This window comes from Drosophila novamexicana, unplaced genomic scaffold (assembly GCF_003285875.2).
Source record: "Drosophila novamexicana strain 15010-1031.04,08,12 unplaced genomic scaffold, DnovRS2.1 tig00001302-arrow-arrow-pilon, whole genome shotgun sequence".
NCBI lineage: Eukaryota > Metazoa > Arthropoda > Insecta > Diptera > Drosophilidae > Drosophila > Drosophila novamexicana.
Window position 1 is genome coordinate 289,018 of NW_020824849.1, and position 18,736 is coordinate 307,753.

General features: G+C 38.2%; 1 non-coding gene across 1 annotated transcript; it reads left to right on the forward strand.

Moving 5' to 3' along the window:
• The first annotated feature begins 2,185 nt into the window (after positions 1 to 2,185).
• Trnar-ucg lies at positions 2,186 to 2,258 on the forward strand. The gene has a single exon. It is a non-coding gene; the product is annotated as a tRNA-Arg (tRNA).
• Positions 2,259 to 18,736: the final 16,478 nt, after the last annotated feature.

Below are 18,736 nucleotides of genomic sequence, written 5' to 3' on the forward strand. Positions count from 1 at the left end.
AAGTGGAATGAAATGGATGAAAATCCATTGAATACTTCTTGGGCGGGTAATGGGCATACAAGTAATTGAAGAAAAAACTTGGACCTGATAATGCAGGCTAGTAAAGTATAAATACAATAAATATAACCAATAAAATTAAATATTGAAATTTAATTAAATTTCGTATGGGCGGGAAAGGAATTGAAGATTAAAACTTGTTCTGGCCAGCGCTGAGTAATATATGATAGTAATATATATAAATTATATAATATGTTTAGAATAATATAAACATAATATTATACAATACATACATACACCAAAGGTTTTTTTTGACCCATTTAATTTGTCTCTTCTAAACTTAAATATTCATGCTGATGACAGATATTTAAACTATATATTTTGTAGTCTTATATAAATTGCATTGGCATATAGCTTTTACAGTTTGAGCACGAGTACATCACTAAAACTTCGCCAGGCTATAGGTTGGCCGTCTGACAATGGGTTGCCAGCGAGTGGGCGGGCGTGGCAATAACTTAACGATCCCCAACTAGAAGAGGTGCAAGTGCGAAACAGGTTGCCAAACCAGGCATGGCCAAGAGCTGTTGTACTTGGTAGTAGAAGGAGGCGGAGGTCGATGAGAAGGCGGCGACAGAGGCGGAGGCGGAGGCGGAGGCTAAAATAAATCTTGCACAATAAGTTTTGGTGAACGGCGGTGGCGCTGGTGTCAAAACGCTCAAAGCGAGCAGCGACAACAGCAACAGCAACAACAACAACAACAACAACAACAACAACAACAACAACAGAAACATAAAGTGGAACAACAGTAACGCAAATGACACGAGCTAAGGGAGTGGCAGGGGCAGCGTCGACAGGCGGCTGCTGCCTGGCAAAAATAGCCTTATCAGTTCCTGTTTCCTGTCGAAAGTTTTCATATTTTTGCGCGTGGATGCAGCAGCAGCAGCAGCGGCAACAACAATGGCAAAAGTAAACAGCGCGTTGAGCGGGCGAAGCAACACACGGAAAGTGTTGCCACATTTTCTTCTTTTTCTTTTTTTTTTTTTCAACATTGAGTTTTTAGCTGCCGCTGCTGCTGCTGCCATTTGATTTTGCATGCCCCCGCGCGCTGTTGGGGCATAACAGTAACCACAATAAAAAGCAGGAAATATTTAAACATTTTTCTTTTAGTTTTGCATGAAACGGCAGCGACGCCGACTGCGGCGCGCAACCATTTTCACACTTATTGTCAGATTTTGCTTTGTGTTTTGCCTTCGCTGCCGCTGCCACCGCTGCTGCCGCCGTCGCCACCGTCGCTGCTGCCGTTGTGTCGTTTTGCTGTGAAATGACGCACAGCCGAGATAACACGTCGCACTGGAAAAAGCTGCAACAATTTTTATGTTGCAGCTGTAAATGTGGTCGCCAGACACCCAAGCCCTATGCCAAGGACCCACACGGCCAAACATCACCAGCCCTGCCACCAGCCTTGCCACCAGCCCTGCCACTAGCCTTGCCGCATATGTTGCGCATATGCCTGCCAAACGCTCAATTTGTTTTGCCTTTTGTATGTGTATGTGTGTGTACGTGCGTGTGTGTGTGTGTTGATGGCATTCTTAAATTTACAGGATATGTGCGTAATTTTGCAAACGGACAATGAGCCTGTCACACTCACTTAATGCCGCCCAGCCCTGTTCTTGCCACCTCGACACATTCACCCAGCTTTAAGTTGCACGCACAGGTACTGAGCACGTGAGTATATGGCGAGTATGCATTATATAAATATTGTTATTCATTTCCTTTTCATTTTTTACCTTGTATCTAAAATATAAGAAGACAACATCTAAACAATTCCTTTACAGCAACCTATGACTGACATCATGTTTTCATGTGTATAAATAATGTATTGTGCACGTAAATTATTTGGCTAGAAAGTATTTACATAAAATGAATTTTATTTCAAGCCATTTTTCCCAGCAAAACTTTAAAACACTTGAATTACATTAATTTATACATATATATATTTTAACTCGTTTTATTTATTTTTTTCTTTTCAAAATTTATTTTGTACATTTTTTAACTTTTTTCTTAATTCAATAATGCTTTTTGATCGTGTTGTGGGTTTATTAATTTGTTATTCATAATTTGTTTACTACTCGTTTAAGTCAATTCATTTAGAAGCTTATCACATCCCCTTGTCAGACGGACATACGTGGGCCGTGTAGCCTAATGGATAGGGCGTCGGACTTCGGATCCGGAGATTGCGGGTTCGAGTCCCGTCATGGTCACATGTCAAGTAGATTTTTTTTTATTTATTTTTTATTTGATTGGCAAATAACATGTTTGCTTAACCTATTATTTGTTTATTATTATTAGTTTTTTTTTTTTTAATTCGGAGTGCACGATATTTTTTTAGTCAATTAACTAGCTACGTTTGCACAATGTATATGTATAACATATATAACACATAAATATTGTCTCGTATATCCAGCCGGCATTATTTAATAATAATATAAGAAGAGTTAGGAATGCATGACTAAGAGATACCGTGTACCCAGCATTGAGCTGTCGTTTCTTCTATACATACATATGTATATACACAAGCAAAGTTAGTTTTTTTTTTTTATTAAATTTGCAGGTCTTACATAATGCATTTAAATGTGTGTAAATGCCAAAGCACAAACCATTAGCTTGAAGAATCAGAATCTGCGAGCTGTGCGCTCAGAGGTGCATTCCTCTGTTTGTTAGATATGTGAACGTCTTGCATTGAGTACAGAATATCAAAGAGTATACATAAGGTGTATGTATGTATGTATGTATGTATGTATGCATGTATCCATGTATGCATGTATGCATGTATGCAATAATGCATGTATGCATGTATGCGTGTATGTATGCATGTATGCGTGTATGTATGTATATGTATGTATGTATGTATGTACGAATGTATATGTATGTATGTATGTTTATGTATATGTATGTATGTATGTATGTATGTATGTATGTATGTATGTATGTATTTATGTATGTATATGTGTGTGTGTGTATGTATATGTATGTATGTATGTATGTATTTATGTATGTATGTATGTGTGTATGTATGTATGTATGTATGTATGTATGTATTTATGTATGTATGTATGTACCTAGTTATGTCTTTATGTAGGTGTAAGTATGTCTGTATGTGTGTTTGTATGTGTATGCATGTGTTTGTTTGTATGTATGTATGTATGTATGTCCGTATGTCTGTATGGGTGTATGTATGTCTTTATGTCAGCATGCATGTATTTATTTATTTATGTATGTATGTATGTATGTGTGTATGTATGTATGAATGTATGAATGTATGAATGTATGAATGTATGAATGTATGAATGTATGAATGTATGAATGTATGAATGTATGAATGTATGAATGTATGAATGTATGAATGTATGAATGTATGAATGTATGAATGTATGAATGTATGAATGTATGAATGTATAAATGTATGAATGTATGAATGTATGCGTGTATATATGCTCTGCAGATTAAATTACCTAATGCCCTACTACTCGATTCTCATGAATTCAAGTAAGTCGCATAGGCTTCACTTCACATTAGAGGAGACGGCAGCTTAAACATAGGAGGTGACTAAAGCTTCAATTTTGGAGGAGGCGGCAACTTAAGCAAAGAAGAAGGAGGCGGCTATGGTGGAGGTCAGAAAACTGGTAATTAATTTTAACAAAACTATGTCTTATTGAATTTAAAAGCATGTTAGTTTGTATGTATTTAAATGTATGTACACGGATGTATATTAGCAAATATGTGTGTATGTCGAGCTGAGTTAAAAATGAACAAGAAACGTATTTTTAAATGTATTTGACTACATACATGTATGTATGTTGAGCTGAGCTGAATATTAATAAGAAACGTATTAATAAATATTGCTCTTCTATGCGGTTCTCACTAATTTAAGTATAGCTTAGCAAGCTGCGTTTTTAACCTAATAAACATTATCTCTACTTTTCTGTTCTTTCAGTGATGTGTTCATAAAAAAGTTTGCCTCCCGTCTACTGATAGACGACGATAAAATAATCGTGCGTGTGGATTTACAGGTGAGTAGAATTTCCTAAATATATATTTAAATTCTTACATAAAAGTGTTTCTCGTGTCCAAATCTTACCCCAAGTTTCGTATATAGACATGGGTCAAAAATTACAACCCCCATAACTCGGCCAAATCTCATCCGATTTCCACGAAGTTTGGCCTTTTCTTCATGGTTTTCCCTCTAGATTAATCTGGCATTCAAATCTGAACACCGATTTTTTGGTCGAAATTCATGTCCAAATCTTACCCCAAGATTCGTATATAGACATGGATCAAAATTTACCACCCCCATAGCTCGGTCAAATCTCATCCGATTTTCACGAAGCTTGGCTTTTTCTTCATGGTTTTCCCTCTAGATTAATGTGGCATTCAAATCTCGACACCGATTTTTTAGTCGAAATTCATGTCCAAATCTTACCCCAAGATTCGTATATAGACATGGGTCAAAATTTACCACCCCCATAACTCGGTCAAATCTCATCCGATTTTCACGAAGTTAGGCTTTTTCTTCATGGTTTTCCCTCTAGATTAATGTGGCATTCAAATCTCGACACCGATTTTTTAGTCGAAACTCATGTCCAAATCTTACCCCAAGTTTCGTATATAGACATGGGTCAAAAATTACCACCCCCATAACTCGGTTAAATCTCATCCGATTTCCACGAAGTTTGGCTTTTTCTTCATGATTTTCCCTCTACATTAATCTTGCATTCAAATCTGAACACCGATTTTTTAGTCGAAATGCATGTCCAAATCTTACCCCAAGATTCGTATATAGACATGGGTCAAAATTTACCACCCCCATAACTCGGTCAAATCTCATCCGATTTTCATGAAGTTTGGCTTTTTCTTCATGGTTTTCCCTCTAGATTAATGTGGCATTCAAATCTCGACACCGATTTTTTGGTCGAAATTCATGTTCAAATCTTACCCCAAGATTCGTATATAGACATGGGCCAAAATTTACCACCCCCATAGCTCGGTCAAATCTCATCCGATTTTCACGAAGTTTGGATTTTTCTTCATGGTTTTCCCGCTAGATTAATGTGGCATTCAAATCTCGACACCGATTTTTTGGTCGAAATTCATGTCCAAATCTTACCCAAGTTTCGTATATAGACATGGGTCAAAAATTACCACCCCCATAACTCGGTCAAATCTCATCCGATTTCCACGAAGTTGGCTTTTTCTTCATGATTTTCCCTCTACATTAATCTTGCATTCAAATCTGAACATCGATTTTTAGTCGAAATGCATGTCCAAATCTTACCCCAAGATTCGTATATAGACATGGGTCAAAATTTACCACCCCCATAACTCGGTCAAATCTCATCCGATTTTCACGAAGTTTGGCTTTTTTTTGGTCGAAATTCATGTTCAAATCTTACCCCAAGATTCGTATATAGACATGGGCCAAAATTTACCACCCCCATAACTCGGTCAAATCTCATCCGATTTTCACGAAGTTTGGCTTTTTCTTCATGGTTTTTCCTCTAGATTAATGTGGCATTCAAATCTCGACACCGATTTTTTGGTCGAAATTCATGTCCAAATCTTACCCCAAGATTCGTATATAGACATGGATCAAAATTTACCACCCCCATAACTCGGTCAAATCTCATCCGATTTTCACGAAGTTTGGCTTTTTCTTCATGGTTTTCCCTCTAGATTAATGTGGCATTCAAATCTCGACACCGATTTTTTGGTCGAAATTCATGTCCAAATCTTACCCCAAGATTCGTATATAGACATGGGCCAAAATTTACCACCCCCATAACTCGGTCAAATCTCATCCGATTTTCACGAAGTTTGGCTTTTTCTTCATGGTTTTCCCTCTAGATTAATCTGGCATTCAAATCTGAACACCGATTTATTGGTCGAAACCCATGTCCAAATCTTACCCCAAGTTTCGTATATAGACATGGGTCAAAAATTACCACCCCCATAACTCGGTCAAATCTCATCCGATTTCCACGAAGTTGGCTTTTTCTTCATGATTTTCCCTCTACATTAATCTTGCATTCAAATCTGAACATCGATTTTTAGTCGAAATGCATGTCCAAATCTTACCCCAAGATTCGTATATAGACATGGGTCAAAATTTACCACCCCCATAACTCGGTCAAATCTCATCCGATTTTCACGAAGTTTGGCTTTTTTTTGGTCGAAATTCATGTTCAAATCTTACCCCAAGATTCGTATATAGACATGGGCCAAAATTTACCACCCCCATAACTCGGTCAAATCTCATCCGATTTTCACGAAGTTTGGCTTTTTCTTCATGGTTTTCCCTCTAGATTAATGTGGCATTCAAATCTCGACACCGATTTTTTGGTCGAAATTCATGTCCAAATCTTACCCAAGTTTCGTATATAGACATGGGTCAAAAATTACCACCCCCATAACTCGGTCAAATCTCATCCGATTTCCACGAAGTTTGGCTTTTTCTTCATGGTTTTCCCTCTACATTAATCTTGCATTCAAATCTGAACATCGATTTTTTAGTCGAAATGCATGTCCAAATCTTACCCCAAGATTCGTATATAGACATGGGTCAAAATTTACCACCCCCATAACTCGGTTAAATCTCATCCGATTTCCACGAAGTTTGGCTTTTTCTTCATGGTTTTCCCTCTAGATTAATGTGGCATTCAAATCTCGACACCGATTTTTTGGTCGAAATTCATGTCCAAATCTTACCCCAAGATTCGTATATAGACATGGGTCAAAATTTACCACCCCCATAACTAGGTCAAATCTCATCCGATTTTCACGAAGTTTGGCTTTTTCTTCATGGTTTTTCCTCTAGATTAATGTGGCATTCAAATCTCGACACCGATTTTTTGGTCGAAATTCATGTCCAAATCTTACCCCAAGATTCGTATATAGACATGGATCAAAATTTACCACCCCCATAACTCGGTCAAATCTCATCCGATTTTCACGAAGTTTGGCTTTTTCTTCATGGTTTTCCCTCTAGATTAATGTGGCATTCAAATCTCGACACCGATTTTTTGGTCGAAATTCATGTCCAAATCTTACCCCAAGATTCGTATATAGACATGGGCCAAAATTTACCACCCCCATAACTCGGTCAAATCTCATCCGATTTTCACGAAGTTTGGCTTTTTCTTCATGGTTTTCCCTCTAGATTAATCTGGCATTCAAATCTGAACACCGATTTATTGGTCGAAACCCATGTCCAAATCTTACCCCAAGTTTCGTATAAAGACATGGGTCAAAAATTACCACCCCCATAACTCGGTCAAATCTCATCCGATTTCCACGAAGTTGGCTTTTTCTTCATGATTTTCCCTCTACATTAATCTTGCATTCAAATCTGAACATCGATTTTTTAGTCGAAACTCATGTCCAAATCTTACCCCAAGTTTCGTATATAGACATGGGTCAAAAATTACCACCCCCATAACTCGGTTAAATCTCATCCGATTTCCACGAAGTTTGGCTTTTTCTTCATGATTTTCCCTCTACATTAATCTTGCATTCAAATCTGAACACCGATTTTTTAGTCGAAATGCATGTCCAAATCTTACCCCAAGATTCGTATATAGACATGGGTCAAAATTTACCACCCCCATAACTCGGTCAAATCTCATCCGATTTTCATGAAGTTTGGCTTTTTCTTCATGGTTTTCCCTCTAGATTAATGTGGCATTCAAATCTCGACACCGATTTTTTGGTCGAAATTCATGTTCAAATCTTACCCCAAGATTCGTATATAGACATGGGCCAAAATTTACCACCCCCATAGCTCGGTCAAATCTCATCCGATTTTCACGAAGTTTGGATTTTTCTTCATGGTTTTCCCGCTAGATTAATGTGGCATTCAAATCTCGACACCGATTTTTTGGTCGAAATTCATGTCCAAATCTTACCCAAGTTTCGTATATAGACATGGGTCAAAAATTACCACCCCCATAACTCGGTCAAATCTCATCCGATTTCCACGAAGTTTGGCTTTTTCTTCATGGTTTTCCCTCTAGATTAATCTGGCATTCAAATCTGAACACCGATTTATTGGTCGAAACCCATGTCCAAATCTTACCCCAAGTTTCGTATATAGACATGGGTCAAAAATTACCACCCCCATAACTCGGTCAAATCTCATCCGATTTCCACGAAGTTAGGCTTTTTTTTCATGATTTTCCCTCTACATTAATCTTGCATTCAAATCTGAACATCGATTTTTTAGTCGAAATGCATGTCCAGATCTTACCCCAAGATTCGTATATAGACATGGGTCAAAATTTACCACCCCCATAACTCGGTTAAATCTCATCCGATTTCCACGAAGTTGGCTTTTTCCTCATGGTTTTCCCTCTAGATTAATGTGGCATTCAAATTTCGACACCGATTTTTTGGTCGAAATTCATGTCCAAATCTTACCCCAAGATTCGTATATAGACATGGGTCAAAATTTACCACCCCCATAACTCGGTCAAATCTCATCCGATTTTCACGAAGTTTGGCTTTTTCTTCATGGTTTTTCCTCTAGATTAATGTGGCATTCAAATCTCGACACCGATTTTTTGGTCGAAATTCATGTCCAAATCTTACCCCAAGATTCGTATATAGACATGGATCAAAATTTACCACCCCCATAACTCGGTCAAATCTCATCCGATTTTCACGAAGTTTGGCTTTTTCTTCATGGTTTTCCCTCTAGATTAATGTGGCATTCAAATCTCGACACCGATTTTTTGGTCGAAATTCATGTCCAAATCTTACCCCAAGATTCGTATATAGACATGGGCCAAAATTTACCACCCCCATAACTCGGTCAAATCTCATCCGATTTTCACGAAGTTTGGCTTTTTCTTCATGGTTTTCCCTCTAGATTAATCTGGCATTCAAATCTGAACACCGATTTATTGGTCGAAACCCATGTCCAAATCTTACCCCAAGTTTCGTATATAGACATGGGTCAAAAATTACCACCCCCATAACTCGGTCAAATCTCATCCGATTTCCACGAAGTTGGCTTTTTCTTCATGATTTTCCCTCTACATTAATCTTGCATTCAAATCTGAACATCGATTTTTAGTCGAAATGCATGTCCAAATCTTACCCCAAGATTCGTATATAGACATGGGTCAAAATTTACCACCCCCATAACTCGGTCAAATCTCATCCGATTTTCACGAAGTTTGGCTTTTTTTTGGTCGAAATTCATGTTCAAATCTTACCCCAAGATTCGTATATAGACATGGGCCAAAATTTACCACCCCCATAACTCGGTCAAATCTCATCCGATTTTCACGAAGTTTGGCTTTTTCTTCATGGTTTTTCCTCTAGATTAATGTGGCATTCAAATCTCGACACCGATTTTTTGGTCGAAATTCATGTCCAAATCTTACCCCAAGATTCGTATATAGACATGGATCAAAATTTACCACCCCCATAACTCGGTCAAATCTCATCCGATTTTCACGAAGTTTGGCTTTTTCTTCATGGTTTTCCCTCTAGATTAATGTGGCATTCAAATCTCGACACCGATTTTTTGGTCGAAATTCATGTCCAAATCTTACCCCAAGATTCGTATATAGACATGGGCCAAAATTTACCACCCCCATAACTCGGTCAAATCTCATCCGATTTTCACGAAGTTTGGCTTTTTCTTCATGGTTTTCCCTCTAGATTAATCTGGCATTCAAATCTGAACACCGATTTATTGGTCGAAACCCATGTCCAAATCTTACCCCAAGTTTCGTATATAGACATGGGTCAAAAATTACCACCCCCATAACTCGGTCAAATCTCATCCGATTTCCACGAAGTTGGCTTTTTCTTCATGATTTTCCCTCTACATTAATCTTGCATTCAAATCTGAACATCGATTTTTAGTCGAAATGCATGTCCAAATCTTACCCCAAGATTCGTATATAGACATGGGTCAAAATTTACCACCCCCATAACTCGGTCAAATCTCATCCGATTTTCACGAAGTTTGGCTTTTTTTTGGTCGAAATTCATGTTCAAATCTTACCCCAAGATTCGTATATAGACATGGGCCAAAATTTACCACCCCCATAACTCGGTCAAATCTCATCCGATTTTCACGAAGTTTGGCTTTTTCTTCATGGTTTTCCCTCTAGATTAATGTGGCATTCAAATCTCGACACCGATTTTTTGGTCGAAATTCATGTCCAAATCTTACCCAAGTTTCGTATATAGACATGGGTCAAAAATTACCACCCCCATAACTCGGTCAAATCTCATCCGATTTCCACGAAGTTTGGCTTTTTCTTCATGGTTTTCCCTCTACATTAATCTTGCATTCAAATCTGAACATCGATTTTTTAGTCGAAATGCATGTCCAAATCTTACCCCAAGATTCGTATATAGACATGGGTCAAAATTTACCACCCCCATAACTCGGTTAAATCTCATCCGATTTCCACGAAGTTTGGCTTTTTCTTCATGGTTTTCCCTCTAGATTAATGTGGCATTCAAATCTCGACACCGATTTTTTGGTCGAAATTCATGTCCAAATCTTACCCCAAGATTCGTATAGACATGGGTCAAAATTTACCACCCCCATAACTAGGTCAAATCTCATCCGATTTTCACGAAGTTTGGCTTTTTCTTCATGGTTTTTCCTCTAGATTAATGTGGCATTCAAATCTCGACACCGATTTTTTGGTCGAAATTCATGTCCAAATCTTACCCCAAGATTCGTATATAGACATGGATCAAAATTTACCACCCCCATAACTCGGTCAAATCTCATCCGATTTTCACGAAGTTTGGCTTTTTCTTCATGGTTTTCCCTCTAGATTAATGTGGCATTCAAATCTCGACACCGATTTTTTGGTCGAAATTCATGTCCAAATCTTACCCCAAGATTCGTATATAGACATGGGCCAAAATTTACCACCCCCATAACTCGGTCAAATCTCATCCGATTTTCACGAAGTTTGGCTTTTTCTTCATGGTTTTCCCTCTAGATTAATCTGGCATTCAAATCTGAACACCGATTTATTGGTCGAAACCCATGTCCAAATCTTACCCCAAGTTTCGTATAAAGACATGGGTCAAAAATTACCACCCCCATAACTCGGTCAAATCTCATCCGATTTCCACGAAGTTGGCTTTTTCTTCATGATTTTCCCTCTACATTAATCTTGCATTCAAATCTGAACATCGATTTTTTAGTCGAAATGCATGTCCAAATCTTACCCCAAGATTCGTATATAGACATGGGTCAAAATTTACCACCCCCATAACTCGGTCAAATCTCATCCGATTTTCACGAAGTTTGGCTTTTTCTTCATGGTTTTCCCTCTAGATTAATGTGGCATTCAAATCTCGACACCGATTTTTTGGTCGAAATTCATGTCCAAATCTTACCCCAAGATTCGTATATAGACATGATCAAAATTTACCACCTCCATAACTCGGTCAAATCTCATCCGATTTTCTCGAAGTTTGGCTTTTTCTTCATGGTTTTCCCTCTAGATTAATGTGGCATTCAAATCTCGACACCGATTTTTTGGTCGAAATTCATGTCCAAATCTTACCCCAAGATTCGTATATAGACATGGGTCAAAATTTACCACCCCCATAACTCGGTCAAATCTCATCCGATTTCCACGAAGTTTGGCTTTTTCTTCATGGTTTTTCCTCTAGATTAATGTGGCATTCAAATCTCGACACCGATTTTTTGGTCGAAATTCATGTCCAAATCTTACCCCAAGATTCGTATATAGACATGGATCAAAATTTACCACCCCCATAACTCGGTCAAATCTCATCCGATTTTCACGAAGTTTGGCTTTTTCTTCATGGTTTTCCCTCTAGATTAATGTGGCATTCAAATCTCGACACCGATTTTTTGGTCGAAATTCATGTCCAAATCTTACCCCAAGATTCGTATATAGACATGGTTCAAAATTTACCACCCCCATATCTCGGCCAAATCTCATCCGATTTTCACGAAGTTTGGCTTTTTCTTCATGGTTTTCCCTCTAGATTAATCTGGCATTCAAATCTGAACACCGATTTTTTGGTCGAAATTCATGTCCAAATCTTACCCCAAGATTCGTATATAGACATGGGTCAAAATTTACCACCCCCATAACTCGGTCAAATCTCATCCGATTTTCACGAAGTTTGGCTTTTTCTTCATGGTTTTTCCTCTAGATTAATGTGGCATTCAAATCTCGACACCGATTTTTTGGTCGAAATTCATGTCCAAATCTTACCCCAAGATTCGTATATAGACATGGTTCAAAATTTACCACCCCCATATCTCGGCCAAATCTCATCCGATTTTCACGAAGTTTGGCTTTTTCTTCATGGTTTTCCCTCTAGATTAATCTGGCATTCAAATCTGAACACCGATTTTTTAGTCGAAACTCATGTCCAAATCTTACCCCAAGTTTCGTATATAGACATGGGTCAAAATGTACCACCCCCATAACTCGGTTAAATCTCATCCGATTTTCACGAAGTTTGGCTTTTTCTTCATGGTTTTCCCTCTAAATTAACCTGGCATTCAAATCTGAACACCGATTTTTTGGTCGAAATGCATGTCCAAATCTTACCCCAAGATTCGTATATAGACACGGGTCAAAATTTACCACCTCCATAACTCGGTCAAATCTCATCCGATTTTCACGAAGTTTGGCTTTTTCTTCATGGTTTTCCCTCTAGATTAATGTGGCATTCAAATCTCGACACCGATTTTTTGGTCGAAATTCATGTCCAAATCTTACCCCAAGATTCGTATATAGACATCGTTCAAAATTTACCACCCCCATATCTCGGCCAAATCTCATCCGATTTTCACGAAGTTTGGCTTTTTCTTCATGGTTTTCCCTCTAGATTAATCTGGCATTCAAATCTGAACACCGATTTTTTAGTCGAAATTCATGTCCAAATCTTACCCCAAGATTCGTATATAGACATGGGTCAAAATTTACCACCTCCATAACTCGGTCAAATCTCATCCGATTTTCACGAAGTTTGGCTTTTTCTTCATGGTTTTCCCTCTTAATTAATGTGGCATTCAAATCTCGACACCGATTTTTTGGTCGAAATTCATGTCCAAATCTTACCCCAAGATTCGTATATAGACATGGGTCAAAATTTACCACCCCCATAACTCGGTCAAATCTCATCCGATTTTCACGAAGTTTGGCTTTTTCTTCATGGTTTTCCCTCTAGATTAATGTGGCATTCAAATCTCGACACCGATTTTTTGGTCGAAATTCATGTCCAAATCTTACCCCAAGATTCGTATATAGACATCGTTCAAAATTTACCACCCCCATATCTCGGCCAAATCTCATCCGATTTTCACGAAGTTTGGCTTTTTCTTCATGGTTTTCCCTCTAGATTAATCTGGCATTCAAATCTGAACACCGATTTTTTGGTCGAAATGCATGTCCAAATCTTACCCCAAGATTCGTATATAGACATGGGTCAAAAATTACCACCCCCATAACTCGGTTAAATCTCATCCGATTTTCACGAAGTTTGGCTTTTTCTTCATGGTTTTCCCTCTAGATTAATGTGGCATTCAAATCTCGACACCGATTTTTTGGTCGAAATTCATGTCCAAATCTTACCCCAAGATTCGTATATAGACATCGTTCAAAATTTACCACCCCCATATCACGGCCAAATCTCATCCGATTTTCACGAAGTTTGGCTTTTTCTTCATGGTTTTCCCTCTAGATTAATCTGGCATTCAAATCTGAACACCGATTTTTTAGTCGAAACTCATGTCCAAATCTTACCCCAAGTTTCGTATATAGACATGGGTGAAAATGTACCACCCCCATAACTCGTTTAAATCTCATCCGATTTTCACGAAGTTTGGCTTTTTCTTCATGGTTTTCCCTCTAGATTAATCTGGCATTCAAATCTGAACACCGATTTTTTGGTCGAAATGCATGTCCAAATCTTACCCCAAGATTCGTATATAGACATGGGTCAAAAATTACCACCCCCATAACTCGGTTAAATCTCATCCGATTTTCACGAAGTTTGGCTTTTTCTTCATGGTTTTCCCTCTAGATTAATGTGGCATTCAAATCTCGACACCGATTTTTTGGTCGAAATTCATGTCCAAATCTTACCCCAAGATTCGTATATATACATGGGTCAAAATTTACCACCCCCATAACTCGGTCAAATCTCATCCGATTTTCACGAAGTTTGGCTTTTTCTTCATGGTTTTCCCTCTAGATTAATCTGGCATTCAAATCTCGACACCGATTTTTTGGTCGAAATTCATGTCCAAATCTTACCCCAAGATTCGTATATAGACATGGGCCAAAATTTACCACCCCCATAACTCGGTCAAATCTCATCCGATTTTCACGAAGTTTGGCTTTTTCTTCATGGTTTTCCCTCTAGATTAATCTGGCATTCAAATCTGAACACCGATTTTTTGGTCGAAATGCATGTCCAAATCTTACCCCAAGTTTCGTATATAGACACGGGTCAAAATTTACCACCTCCATAACTCGGTCAAATCTCATCCGATTTTCACGAAGTTTGGCTTTTTCTTCATGGTTTTCCCTCTAAATTAATGTGGCATTCAAATCTCGACACCGATTTTTTGGTCGAAATTCATGTCCAAATCTTACCCCAAGATTCGTATATAGACATGGGTCAAAATTTACCACCCCCATAACTCGGTCAAATCTCATCCGATTTTCACGAAGTTTGGCTTTTTCTTCATGGTTTTCCCTCTAGATTAATGTGGCATTCAAATCTCGACACCGATTTTTTGGTCGAAATTCATGTCCAAATCTTACCCCAAGATTCGTATATAGACATGGTTCAAAATTTACCACCCCCATATCTCGGCCAAATCTCATCCGATTTTCACGAAGTTTGGCTTTTTCTTCATGGTTTTCCCTCTAGATTAATCTGGCATTCAAATCTGAACACCGATTTTTTGGTCGAAACTCATGTCCAAATCTTACCCCAAGTTTCGTATATAGACATGGGTCAAAATGTACCACCCCCATAACTCGGTTAAATCTCATCCGATTTTCACGACGTTTGGCTTTTTCTTCATGGTTTTCCCTCTAGATTAATCTGGCATTCAAATCTGAACACCGATTTTTTGGTCGAAATGCATGTCCAAATCTTACCCCAAGATTCGTATATAGACACGGGTCAAAATTTACCACCTCCATAACTCGGTCAAATCTCATCCGATTTTCACGAAGTTTGGCTTTTTCTTCATGGTTTTCCCTCTAGATTAATGTGGCATTCAAATCTCGACACCGATTTTTTGGTCGAAATTCATGTCCAAATCTTACCCCAAGATTCGTATATAGACATCGTTCAAAATTTACCACACCCATATCTCGGCCAAATCTCATCCGATTTTCACGAAGTTTGGCTTTTTCTTCATGGTTTTCCCTCTAGATTAATGTGGCATTCAAATCTCGACACCGATTTTTTAGTCGAAACTCATGTCCAAATCTTACCCCAAGATTCGTATATAGACATGGGTCAAAATTTACCACCTCCATAACTCGGTCAAATCTCATCCGATTTTCACGAAGTTTGGCTTTTTCCTCATGGTTTTCCCTCTAAATTAATGTGGCATTCAAATCTCGACACCGATTTTTTGGTCGAAATTCATGTCCAAATCTTACCCTAAGATTCGTATATAGACATGGTTCAAAATTTACCACCCCCATATCTCGGCCAAATCTCATCCGATTTTCACGAAGTTTGGCGTTTTCTTCATGGTTTTCCCTCTAGATTAATCTGGCATTCAAATCTGAACACCGATTTTTTGGTCGAAACTCATGTCCAAATCTTACCCCAAGTTTCTTATATAGACATGGGTCAAAATGTACCACCCCCATAACTCGGTTAAATCTCATCCGATTTTCACGAAGTTTGGCTTTTTCTTCATGGTTTTCCCTCTAGATTAATCTGGCATTCAAATCTGAACACCGATTTTTTGGTCGAAATGCATGTCCAAATCTTACCCCAAGATTCGTATATAGACACGGGTCAAAATTTACCACCTCCATAACTCGGTCAAATCTCATCCGATTTTCACGAAGTTTGGCTTTTTCTTCATGGTTTTCCCTCTAGATTAATGTGGCATTCAAATCTCGACACCGATTTTTTGGTCGAAATTCATGTCCAAATCTTACCCCAAGATTCGTATATAGACATCGTTCAAAATTTACCACCCCCATATCTCGGCCAAATCTCATCCGATTTTCACGAAGTTTGGCTTTTTCTTCATGGTTTTCCCTCTAGATTAATCTGGCATTCAAATCTGAACACCGATTTTTTAGTCGAAACTCATGTCCAAATCTTACCCCAAGTTTCGTATATAGACATGGGTCAAAATGTACCACCCCCATAACTCGGTTAAATCTCATCCGATTTTCACGAAGTTTGGCTTTTTCTTCATAGTTTTCCCTCTAGATTAATCTGGCATTCAAATCTGAACACCGATTTTTTGGTCGAAATGCATGTCCAAATCTTACCCCAAGATTCGTATATAGACATGGGTCAAAAATTACCACCCCCATAACTCGGTCAAATCTCATCCGATTTCCACGAAGTTTGGCTTTTTCTTCATGATTTTCCCTCTACATTAATCTTGCATTCAAATCTGAACATCGATTTTTTAGTCGAAATGCATGTCCAAATCTTACCCCAAGATTCGTATATAGACATGGGTCAAAATTTACCACCCCCATAACTCGGTCAAATCTCATCCGATTTTCACGAAGTTTGGCTTTTTCTTCATGGTTTTCCCTCTAGATTAATGTGGCATTCAAATCTCGACACCGATTTTTTGGTCGAAATTCATGTCCAAATCTTACCCCAAGATTCGTATATAGACATGGTTCAAAATTTACCACCCCCATATCTCGGCCAAATCTCATCCGATTTTCACGAAGTTTGGCTTTTTCTTCATGGTTTTCCCTCTAGATTAATCTGGCATTCAAATCTGAACACCGATTTTTTAGTCGAAACTCATGTCCAAATCTTACCCCAAGTTTCGTATATAGACATGGGTCAAAATGTACCACCCCCACTCGGTTAAATCTCATCCGATTTTCACGAAGTTTGGCTTTTTCTTCATAGTTTTCCCTCTAGATTAATCTGGCATTCAAATCTGAACACCGATTTTTTGGTCGAAATGCATGTCCAAATCTTACCCCAAGATTCGTATATAGACATGGGTCAAAAATTACCACCCCCATAACTCGGTCAAATCTCATCCGATTTCCACGAAGTTTGGCTTTTTCTTCATGATTTTCCCTCTACATTAATCTTGCATTCAAATCTGAACATCGATTTTTTAGTCGAAATGCATGTCCAAATCTTACCCCAAGATTCGTATATAGACATGGGTCAAAATTTACCACCCCCATAACTCGGTCAAATCTCATCCGATTTTCACGAAGTTTGGCTTTTTCTTCATGGTTTTCCCTCTAGATTAATGTGGCATTCAAATCTCGACACCGATTTTTTGGTCGAAATTCATGTCCAAATCTTACCCCAAGATTCGTATATAGACATGGTTCAAAATTTACCACCCCCATATCTCGGCCAAATCTCATCCGATTTTCACGAAGTTTGGCTTTTTCTTCATGGTTTTCCCTCTAGATTAATCTGGCATTCAAATCTGAACATCGATTTTTTAGTCGAAATGCATGTCCAAATCTTACCCCAAGATTCGTATATAGACATGGGTCAAAATTTACCACCTCCATAACTCGGTCAAATTTCATCCGATTTTCACGAAGTTTGGCTTTTTCTTCATGGTTTTCCCTCTAGATTAATGTGGCATTCAAATCTCGACACCGATTTTTTGGTCGAAATTCATGTCCAAATCTTACCCCAAGATTCGTATATAGACATGGTTCAAAATTTACCACCCCCATATCTCGGCCAAATCTCATCCGATTTTCACGAAGTTTGGCTTTTTCTTCATGGTTTTCCCTCTAGATTAATCTGGCATTCAAATCTGAACACCGATTTTTTGAGTCGAAACTCATGTCCAAATCTTACCCCAAGTTTCGTATATAGACATGGGTCAAAATGTACCACCCCCATAACTCGGTTAAATCTCATCCGATTTTCACGAAGTTTGGCTTTTTCCTCATGGTTTTCCCTCTAGATTAATGTGGCATTCAAATCTCGACACCGATTTTTTGGTCGAAATTCATGTCCAAATCTTACCCCAAGATTCGTATATAGACATGGTTCAAAATTTACCACCCCCATATCTTGGCCAAATCTCATCCGATTTTCACGAAGTTTGGCTTTTTCTTCATGGTTTTCCCTCTAGATTAATCTGGCATTCAAATCTGAACACCGATTTTTTGGTCGAAACTCATGTCCAAATCTTACCCCAAGTTTCGTATATAGACATGGGTCAAAATGTACCACCCCCATAACTCGGTTAAATCTCATCCGATTTTCACGAAGTTTGGCTTTTTCTTCATGGTTTTCCCTCTAGATTAATCTGGCATTCAAATCTGAACACCGATTTTTTAGTCGAAATGCATGTCCAAATCTTACCCCAAGATTCGTATATAGACATGGGTCAAAATTTACCACCCCCATAACTCGGTCAAATCTCATCCGATTTTCATGAAGTTTGGCTTTTTCTTCATGGTTTTCCCTCTAGATTAATGTGGCATTCAAA